Source organism: Xenopus tropicalis, chromosome 7 (assembly GCF_000004195.4).
Source record: "Xenopus tropicalis strain Nigerian chromosome 7, UCB_Xtro_10.0, whole genome shotgun sequence".
NCBI classification, from domain to species: domain Eukaryota; kingdom Metazoa; phylum Chordata; class Amphibia; order Anura; family Pipidae; genus Xenopus; species Xenopus tropicalis.
In genome coordinates, this window is record NC_030683.2 from 65,208,336 (window position 1) to 65,218,332 (window position 9,997).

At 37.1% G+C, this 9,997-nt stretch overlaps 1 long non-coding RNA gene across 1 annotated transcript; it reads right to left on the minus strand.

Annotated features, from left to right (window-relative positions):
- Positions 1-1,364: 1,364 nt before the first annotated feature.
- LOC116412183 lies at positions 1,365-8,452 on the minus strand. The gene is made up of 3 exons (XR_004223572.1): positions 6,333-8,452; positions 4,167-4,253; positions 1,365-2,373 (listed from the first exon to the last, which is right to left on the minus strand). It is a non-coding gene; the product is annotated as an uncharacterized LOC116412183 (long non-coding RNA).
- Between the last annotated feature and the right edge of the window lie 1,545 nt (positions 8,453-9,997).

Consider the following 9,997-nt stretch of genomic DNA (forward strand, 5'->3'; position numbering starts at 1 on the left):
GAGATTTTAACCCCTCAGGGTTAAATGCCTGCTCTCCCCGGAACTGCGGACCCCACCAGCCAATAGTGCGGCCCCCCCTTTGCAGACCAGACCATTAACCCCTTCACACCAACCCCATGCGCACACAGGAGGCATACACCCCCTGCGCCCTTCTTTACCCTAATGGGGGTGGGCATGATCTGTTATCAACCCAAATTTTCTCGGAAGAAGATAATATCTAGGTGCCCATTTTATAGTAAGACATTCTTTTTCCACCACAGCATATCTTTTTTTGTGATCATTTAATTTTCTGCTAATACAGTATATAGTACTGCGTATTCCTCCCCATTTTGTAGCTGTGAGAGAACTGCACCTAAACCCACTGCCACTTCTAATGCATCTGTTTGCACAATGAAAGCTTTTGAAATATCTAGTGGAAAGAGTACTAGCTTGGCACATAAAGCATCCATCAACGCCTTAAATCATTCAGACGTTATCATCACAGATTCTTTTCCTTTTGTAAGATCTGTTAAGGGGAAGCAAGAGTTGCAATGTTTAGGAAATAGTTCTGATAATACCCTGTAACCTGTAAAATATGGTTTCTTATTCATGGGATGTAGCTACTCTTGTATGGCCTTTGTTCCGCTTACTTGAGGTTTAACTCATTACCTGACAAGCATGTAGGCATTATGTGCTTGCAGGAACATACTGGACATACTTGACACTTCTGTTTCTGCCTGCGACACTCACATGCTCAGTGAGCTCTGAGCAGCTGTTGAGAAGCTAAGCTTAGGGGTCAGCAGAAATTAGCAAGCAAAGAAAATGATGTTAGTTATATCAGCTGATCCTAACAGGCTGATGCTTAAAGTATGATGCTAATAGCACTGGTTTCAAAGCTAATCAGCCTTATATAGTGACATTTATATGCTATATATACAATATATTGTGAGTGGGTCCTTAAACTCAGTAACTGACAGCAGCACAATCAACAAAAAAGAAGATAGGAGGCTACTGGGAGCATCTCTGAGAGCACAGATCTTCATTGCTAAAATGCTGTGGATGGCTTCGGCTGGTACAGAAGCACAAAACTTAATTTACAACATTTCTAGCTTACGTCTTTAGTTCCTTTAAGGGTATCCATTTCAGTGAGGTTCTCCTGAGGGGTAAGGCTATTCCTTCATAATTTTCCATCCCCAATGGTGCATGAACCTCTGTAAAACAGCTTATTTCTTTCCTTTCAGGAGATTAAAGTAGTGATGGCTTACAATCTTACTGTGTGCTAAATATTAGGGTGCTACACCTGGACTCCATGAGAGATCGGAGTACTTAGAGTTAATAAACTTAGAGTTAATAAACTGGGGAACATTTTTATTCATTGACATTATTTTATTACTGATGTACCCACAGCCTTATACATAATAGATAACAGTGCAAGGTATCAAAGTGCATGTGCTACCCTATAGCTGGTATTTTGCCTCCCACCATGATGACAAGCACTAAGGGGTAAAGTATATAGGGTAGGAACACAAACACTAAGCATCTTCCTGAAAAGCTGTGTTTTTGTGCAAATTTTGTGTCTATAGACATGCTGATAACCTTAAATGTAATCCACAAAAATCTGCCCCAGTAGTTTGTAAATTTAAAATATCAGAGCAAAATTTGGTCTAAAAAATGTAACATGCAATTTTACATTATATTTTACATTATATACCTGCCTGTCAGGTATACAATAATTCTGCAAATGTAACAAAAATTATGAAGAAATGAGAAGGGCTGGTAAATTCCTCATTCAGATAAACTCTTAAAAAAACATGACAGAACTTAGTTAGCTCAAACATTAGAATTCAAACCACAACCACACCCTCCTTGAATTGGCTAATCTGAGAATAATCTTAACTATGGACTGTTTAAATATTTGGTTCTATTTCTCACTAACATGGAAAGTGTTTCATAAACAGTGAGCATATTTATTGTAGATTAATGGAGTGCATATTTATGCAGCATTAATTGGCATCTGAATGAAGTAGAGGTACCCAAAGGCCAGTGCTTAACTGCTATACTATTAACTATAACTATATATAACTATAACTATATATAACTATAACTGCTATACAGTTAATTCCGTGGCTTCTGTAGCCGGACGGGATGATATCTCAGACTGAGAAACAGGGGAAAGAGTTCTCTGATCCCCTACACTTGTTCGCTATAGTGTAGGTTTTATCAACCTTGATAGACTCGAGAATGTTGGTTTTTTCTTCTCTGGTATACTGTAGACACTTTTGAATTTCTTGCCTGGTCATCAGTTATTTGTACACTCAATCTGCTGGTGTATCCAGTTTGCTCCAGAAGGGGTAAAAATCTTTTCTGGCTGCAAAATATTGATTGGATCAGTGCCTAGATTGATTAAACAAAGAATATTATTGTCAATGGCCTCATTTTGTCAGTTTCATTAACTGTGAGGCTCTTAACATAGCTCCCCCCACCAGTGAATTAAGGTTTCCTTGCTGTTCATGATAAAACATCCTTTAACTAATGTGATGCTCTTATATATTCTGGAAAATCCAACTTTAAAGTCATGAATTTCCCTCATGAACACGTACACTCTAAACAGTGAAGAGGATCACTGGGTGACTGGGGCAGCTTACAAAATGGTGGAGCGGCATGGCAAGAACAGCACCCCAGGCAGGGTTTAGTTATGGTGCTCACTGTGGGATGTGTAGCACATTGGCACCATCAGTGAATTTCCCTGTTCTTGTCCTTTTACCCTTTAAGTGCCACAGAACCTACAACTGAAGTGCCACAGATCGTAGGTTATAAGTTTTGCAGCACTTCTGGGTTTGGCGGAGGAGCGATTTTTAAAGCTCCTTCGCTCCCCACTCGTTCCTCAGCCCCTAGGCAACAAGCAGAGGTGGGGAACGAGTGGCCCCTGGGGTGTGATCACCCAGAGACCCCATAGGAAATGGCAGGCATGTGGATACTACATGACTGTCATTTCCTGGTCTTTTACCACCTCCTCAGCACTGGATGAAAAGGCTAACGTAATGAAAAGGCTAACCTAATGAAAAGGCTCATCCGGCTCCTGCATGCCCTTCCGCTCCTCCAGGACAATCTGCCTGCTAACCTTTCACACACTTATACACACACATTTTTGGGGGGTTTCACACATTCACAGCACTTACACTTAATTGACACGTACACAACACCCATTTTGCCAGGCGTACACACACACTTACACAATTTTGTGGATTATGTTTTTTAATGTTTGCCATTGCAGATAGCGTATTCGCTAACCGCACTGTGCCATACCTTTTGCATGTAATTTCAGTTTTATATTACGTTTTATGTGATTTTGGTGCATTTTTAGTAATTCTATGGCATCTTCAGTTCTGCATACAGTAGGTGTTGTTCGCTTGATTTTGTCCTTAAAACTAATTTGACGAAGCCAAAATATTTAAACTGTGATCCTGACTGCAGATTTCACTAGGCAAAAAAAAAAAAGTATTGATTTTAGTGGTTTCATTGGATTATACCGTTTTTTATTGCATTCCGCATTGTTCTTTGTTACTTGTTTTTGACCATGGAAATTTGTCTGCTATATATAATTTTTGGTGTGTGTCTGTATAAATCTATGCATATTGGGCATCAAACTGTTCAGTAGACCACTGGCGTTCATATTTAGAGTGTTTTATGTTACTACATTACAAAATGTGGGCTATATAATGGGGGAAAAATGCAAGCTTTGTGACGATTTTTAGAAATTTCATAAAAAATGCTACATTTAGCTTAGCTTTGCTGTTTGGTGCTTTTCCATACAAAGACATATTTACTAGGGATGCACCGAATCCAGGATTCGGTTCAGTATTCGGCCAAGATTTGGCTTTTCAATTCCAAATCTGAAAAATCATGTGACTTTTTAAGCGACATTTAAGCCTTACAAAACCTAATTAGCATATGCTAATTAGGATTCGGATTCAGTTCGGTATTCGGCCCAAACCATTTTACATTCGGCAGAATGTCTATTCTCTGAAAATATTTTTCTGGGGTCAACTTACTCTTTTCCTACTTTTACCACATATATTTCTACTACCAAAAATACACCATCTGATTTATATGCCATGAAATTTGTATGAAATCCAAAACATCTTAAGGGGTAATCATTATTTTAGCAAGCAAAGTGTCAGTCTTACCTGTAGTAAAGGTGGGTTTCGTTTCTTTTCTTATTAGTGTTTGGGTGATGTCTCCCCCTCTGGGGTTGGGAATTACTCTACCGATTCCTATGACATTCAGAAAGGATAGTGATCTGTTAGAGCAATCAAGGAAGAGGGAAGAGTTTCGCTATTGTAGTGTGGCAATTTTCGTTTATAATGTTTAGAATGTGTTCTCTAATTCTTTCCTACCGTTTACTGCTTGTTTGGCCAACATATTGTTTCCTACATTTGGTACATATAAGTGAGTAAATGACATATTTAGTATTGCTGTTGATGAAGTGTTTAATCTGATAGGTCTTCTTTGTGATAGATGAAGTGAATGATTGAGTCTTGACAATGTAATTACATGTGATGCATTGTCTGGACCTGCATTTAAACATGCCAATTGTAAATAACCACGTGTTGTTAGGTTTATTCCATTGGATCAAGCTAGGAGATAATTTATTGCTTAGAGTTTCTGTTTTTCTGGTTACGAATCTGTATCCATTATCAAGGATTTGTCTCAAAATAGGGTCTGTTTTTAGGATTGTCAGGTTATTATTGATAATATTTTTTATGGCTTTGTATTGAGGACTATAGGTTAAGATGCATGACAAAGCGTTAGTGTTATCTTTGTTATTTTTGCGTTAGTGTGATTTTTGCGGAAACTTTCCTTATTACTTTGTTCTGTGGTGTTATTTATTATTTTGTATCTATTGAATACTGGTTGATGCAGGAACTGGCTGTATGGGATATTGTATATAAGATGCTGTGGGTGACAAGATTGTGCGTTAAGTGTTGGCTGAACAGTCCTTTCTGAAAATAGTGCTGGTGACAGATTTTGATGTTTTTTTGTACTGAGTGTGATATCTAGAAAATTGACGAAATGATTATTAATTTCTGAAGTGAACTGTAGATTATACAATGGTACACAATGGAATGAGTGAATTGTTCTGTTGTTCCTGACCAGATTAGAATGATATCGTCAATATAACGACCGTAATATTGAATCCAATTAGAATATATGTTATCATCATTATAAATATGTAGTTCCTCCCACCAGCCTAAAAATAAATTAGCGTATGATGGGGCGAATTTTGCACCCATAGCCGTACCACGGCATTGTAGATAATATTTATTGTCAAAAAGAAAAAAGTTATGGGTTAGAAGAAACTGTATGGATTGTAAAAGGAAAGTTATAAAGTTGGGTTCATATGTGCTATAGTGAGACAGGTGATATTCAATGGCTTTGAGACCAAGTTGGTGAGAAATACAGGAATATAAAGATGTGACATTGATGGAAGCCCATTTAAAGTAGTTAGAGTCCCATTGGAAATTATTTAATACATGAAGCAAATGGCCACTATCCCTTAGATAACTAGGGAGTCTCAAGACTAAGGGTTGTAGAAAGTGGTCAATGTATTCGCAAAAGTTTTCTCCTAAAGAGCAAATGCCTGCTATAATTGGTCATCCCAATGGTGGCCTTTCTTTTTTGTGATGAAGGTGATGAAAAATGGCTGTTTTTGGAGTGTCAGTTTTTAGGAAAGAAATTAGTTTCTCATCAATGATATTGAATTTAATAGCTTCATGTAATAGGGTGTCTAATTCTAAAGCGAAAGATATCGCTGGATTTTTGTCAAGAACTCTATATGATTCTGTGTCTGAGAGCTGTCTGTGTGCTTCTGTGAAATAATCTGCTTTGTCTAATACAACTATTTGACCTCCTCTATCCGCTCTTCTAATGACAATGTCTTTATCATTCTCCAGATTTCTTAAAGCTCTTTTTTTTTAAAAGTGAGGTTGTCTTCTATATTTTTTTTTTAAACATATTAATGATGTTATCTCTCAGATCAACAGGGTAGAAATTAGATTTTGATCTAAATTTAGTTTTAGACTCAGTAAGGTTAGCTCCAACTTTGTCTGATTCAGGGTTAACCTCTCTCTGTAATTTTTCAAGTTGTAAGAGCATTTTCATTTCTTGAAAGTTAGTCACGCTGGATTGTAGAAAGATGGGGGCAATCTGGTTGCCCCTATCTTTCTCTTTATCGAGTGGGTCAACATTGTCATTAAAAAAATGTTTTTTTAGTAGAAGTTTTCGCACAAATCTATTAACATCAGTGATAGTATCAAATAAATCAAAATTTTTAAGAGGGCAGAATGTAAGACCTTTTTCTAGGATACTGAGTACATCTTTGGTGAAAGTTCTTGTTGAAAGGTTCAATATCGTTTCCTCCTTCTGTCTCGCAGGGGCTATTTTGATTGTCTGGTGAACTCCTCTTCCTCTCCGGACTTGCTTGAGTGGTGATTTGTTTTCTTTTTCCATTTGGACCAAAGGCCTTGACCGTTTTCTGCCGGATAAGTGGGTTTAATCTGATGTCAACTTCAGAACCAGTTTCTTTGGAACGTATTTCTCTGATCGTCTGTGAAGAAAGAGGAGAGAAGGAGCAGCCACCAGAATCTGATTCGTAATTGCTATCATAGCTATCAAAATCTGTACCAAAAAAACTGACTCTTTTTTCTCTAGGAGTTTTTAAAATGGATTTGTGTACAGAACCTCTATTTTTATATGTATAAAATCTATTAGGATTACTGCTAGATTGTGACCAATTGTAAATTGTGTTCATATCATAATCTTTTTTATCTCTCTTGAACTTATGGGTTTTTTTATCCATAATTTCTTTTTCCAATTTTTCTATTTTGTTAGTTAAATTATCAGAAAGTTTTTGGTAGTCTGAATGCTCAATTAGGTCGGTGTGACTTTCTTTTAGATTGGAGATTTCCGTTTTTAATTTTTCGTATATGTAACATTTTTTATCAACTAAAAGACTCATTAACCTTAAAGAGCACTCAGAGAGTATTTTTTTCCACTGTTCCATAAATTCTACATCAGAGGAAAGTGAAGTAGAAATTTTTTTAATTCTAAGGCCTCTAGGGATCATATGTAGAGATATGTATTTTTCAAATGTGGCTATTTCCCACCAGGAGTGTAACTCTTTAGTAGAAAGTGTTTCTAATATATTAAAGTATTCACCTTCATCAAGGTGGCTTAAAACACTACAATAGCGAAACACTTCCTTGATTGCTCTAACAGATCACTATCATTTCTGAATGTCATAGGAATCGATAGAGTAATTTCCAACCCCAGAGGGGGAGACATCACCCAAACACTAATAAGAAAAGAAACAAAATGTATTTCTTTCTAAAAACCAGACAACCCAATGGCTTAAATTTTGACTATGTTGTGACTTGTTATGTTTAAACTTTGACTATGATGTGATCTGTTATGTGTAAATATGCGAGTAAATACAGTATGTACCCCATTATATTGTACCTAAAATTAGGATGTTTATTCTCACAATGAGATTCACCTTACATCCATATATAAACCTTTTAACCACCCACCACCTATCATTCAAATGCGTGATAGTTGTGACTGGCCAATTTTTAGGGTTTTCCCTATTGGCTAGTTTACCTTTAAATAGTGTGTTTGTTGTAAATGCATTTAGCCTATGATTAAGTACCCTATTGGTACAAAATGCATAAGGCTTTCTTTGTTCTTTTATATATAGACTAAATAAACTTTATATAATTTTTTAACTACAATATGGCTGCTTGTTGCTATATACTTTTGGGAACTCGGGTTGCCTGCCTATATCATTTTTACATGTGATTTTCCCCATGAAATATATATGCACTAAATTCCTTTTTCACTTTGGGAGGAGCACTCTGCTACTCGGTTGCCGCCAGGACTTATGTGAGAGGATCAGGGTAAGAGTTCTGAGCAGGCTAGGGAACCTAAGCATAAAAACAGAGCCAGGGAGTGGAGACGAAGATGAAACAGGCCAAGGTCCAAACCGTGCAAGCAATGAGGTACAGAATCGAAATCCAGAAAATGTAATCAGAAAACAGGCTAAGGGTCAGTACAGGCAGCCAGAGGTCAGGCAGAGGTCAAAACATGAAAAGACAATAAGAAGAATCACAACAAGGAAACAGAACCAAAGTTGAGCAACAAAATCATGCACAGACGCCTTTAAATATTTTAATTTCGTATCGTGTGTGATAAAGTCAAGCCGAGTTAAAAGGACGCACACACCAGAAAGAAGGGGTCCCTGCCACCCCAGTAGACTACCAGGTATTGTTACAAGGTGAATGCCTTCAGTCTTGATTGTAGGCTTTATAGCACATTTTCAGATGCGCAATTTGCAGACGTTAATGTGTCAGAGGAAAAATGGCCACCAGGTTAAAGCTGCTATTTGTTTTATGAAAATATGACAGTGCTGGCAAATAGAGGGGATATATGCAGTACAAATGATGCCATTTGGGTGGGGAGATATGCCCAATTTATATACATGGTAGGAAAATGTACAGTTTATATGTCCTTTAAAGTGTTTATTTATAGTTTAGTGGGCAAAATTACATAGGTTTCATTGGCTCCTGACTATCACCATGTTCATAGATAAAGTGAATAATGCAATAAATCCAGGTGACTTCCTTAAGGGCAATGGCCCATGGGGAGTTAAGATGCATGTGGTTAACCTTAGCTAGTTAGCTACTTTAAAAAACTAAGCAATGGATATGCCTTCCCACGGACAATTCAATTTATTGCCGGTGAGAAGGCATTTCGGGATGATTAGTCACCCGTGGTTGCCGAGATCAGGCAACCAGCTTTAGCAGTTTCTATAAAAACCCAATGTACTGCTTTGGGAAACTAGATGGCAATCTCTTTTGGCACAGATTTAAGAAGTTGGAATGAAAAGGTACTGACATAACTTCCACTACCCACATATTTGTATATAAAACTGGTTAAATACTCCTGCTTTAGAAAATCTCCCTTGCTTCTGCTCCCATTAAGCAAGAGGCTCACAATATAAGATGCAACTTCTAAAGGGACCATTCATGCCTGTAAGGATATGAACAGGGCACAGTTACAATTTTGGAGATCAGCTCACTCCCACTACTTTTCTAAAATGTAAACTACACCAGTCATCTGAGAGTCAAGGATACTGGTTATTATTTAATAACCAAAGATTACAAAGCTCAGGGTAGAATGTATTATTCATGTTTGTTTCTCTGAATAGTTCAGTTGCTTATTTGTTTTGAAATACTGAAGATTTTCATAAGCAGATGTTTCCATCCCCAACTGACACAAACACATCATTACAGTGTATTTATAATAATCTTAAAGAGAGATTTTTTGACATTTGAAAAAAAAAAGCACTTTAAAATGATGTTAAGCACTGTGCAATCAGTGCCTTTTAATGATGACTTAATTTCCCAATAAATCATTTATCCTTACCATAATGATTTATATGATGACTAAGCTATCACATTACACAATCACATACTCTTTAAAGTATATCTTGGTGCAAGGAGAAGCAGTATAAGCTGAGTTTCTGAAATTGCCCATCTCTGTGATTTATTTTTGTTCTGAGGCTGCAAAGATGAATTCTGATTGGTGCAGGTTTACATGCTAGACATACAGTATTTTGCATTTAGCTTGAGAGAAAACAGGTAATTTATTTTCTTCAGATTCTAAAAAAAAGCTGTGAGATACAAAGTCCCAAGTATAGTATATCACTAGAGATTACTCACACAGTCCCACAGGCACAGTCCCTCTAAAGTCTCTGTTTACTATAGTAACACCTTCAAATAAGTGTACTGGTTCTACACCCAATCAGAGGACTACTTACTTCTCCAGCTGGGATCACTATGACAGTTTCTCTGAAATGCAGCTCCCTACCAGCAGCTGCTATTGTTGTCTATGGAATTGTTAATGCTGGGGACCTCCAGCTTTGTAGAGATCAGATATAACTCTGCTCTATTCCATTTTA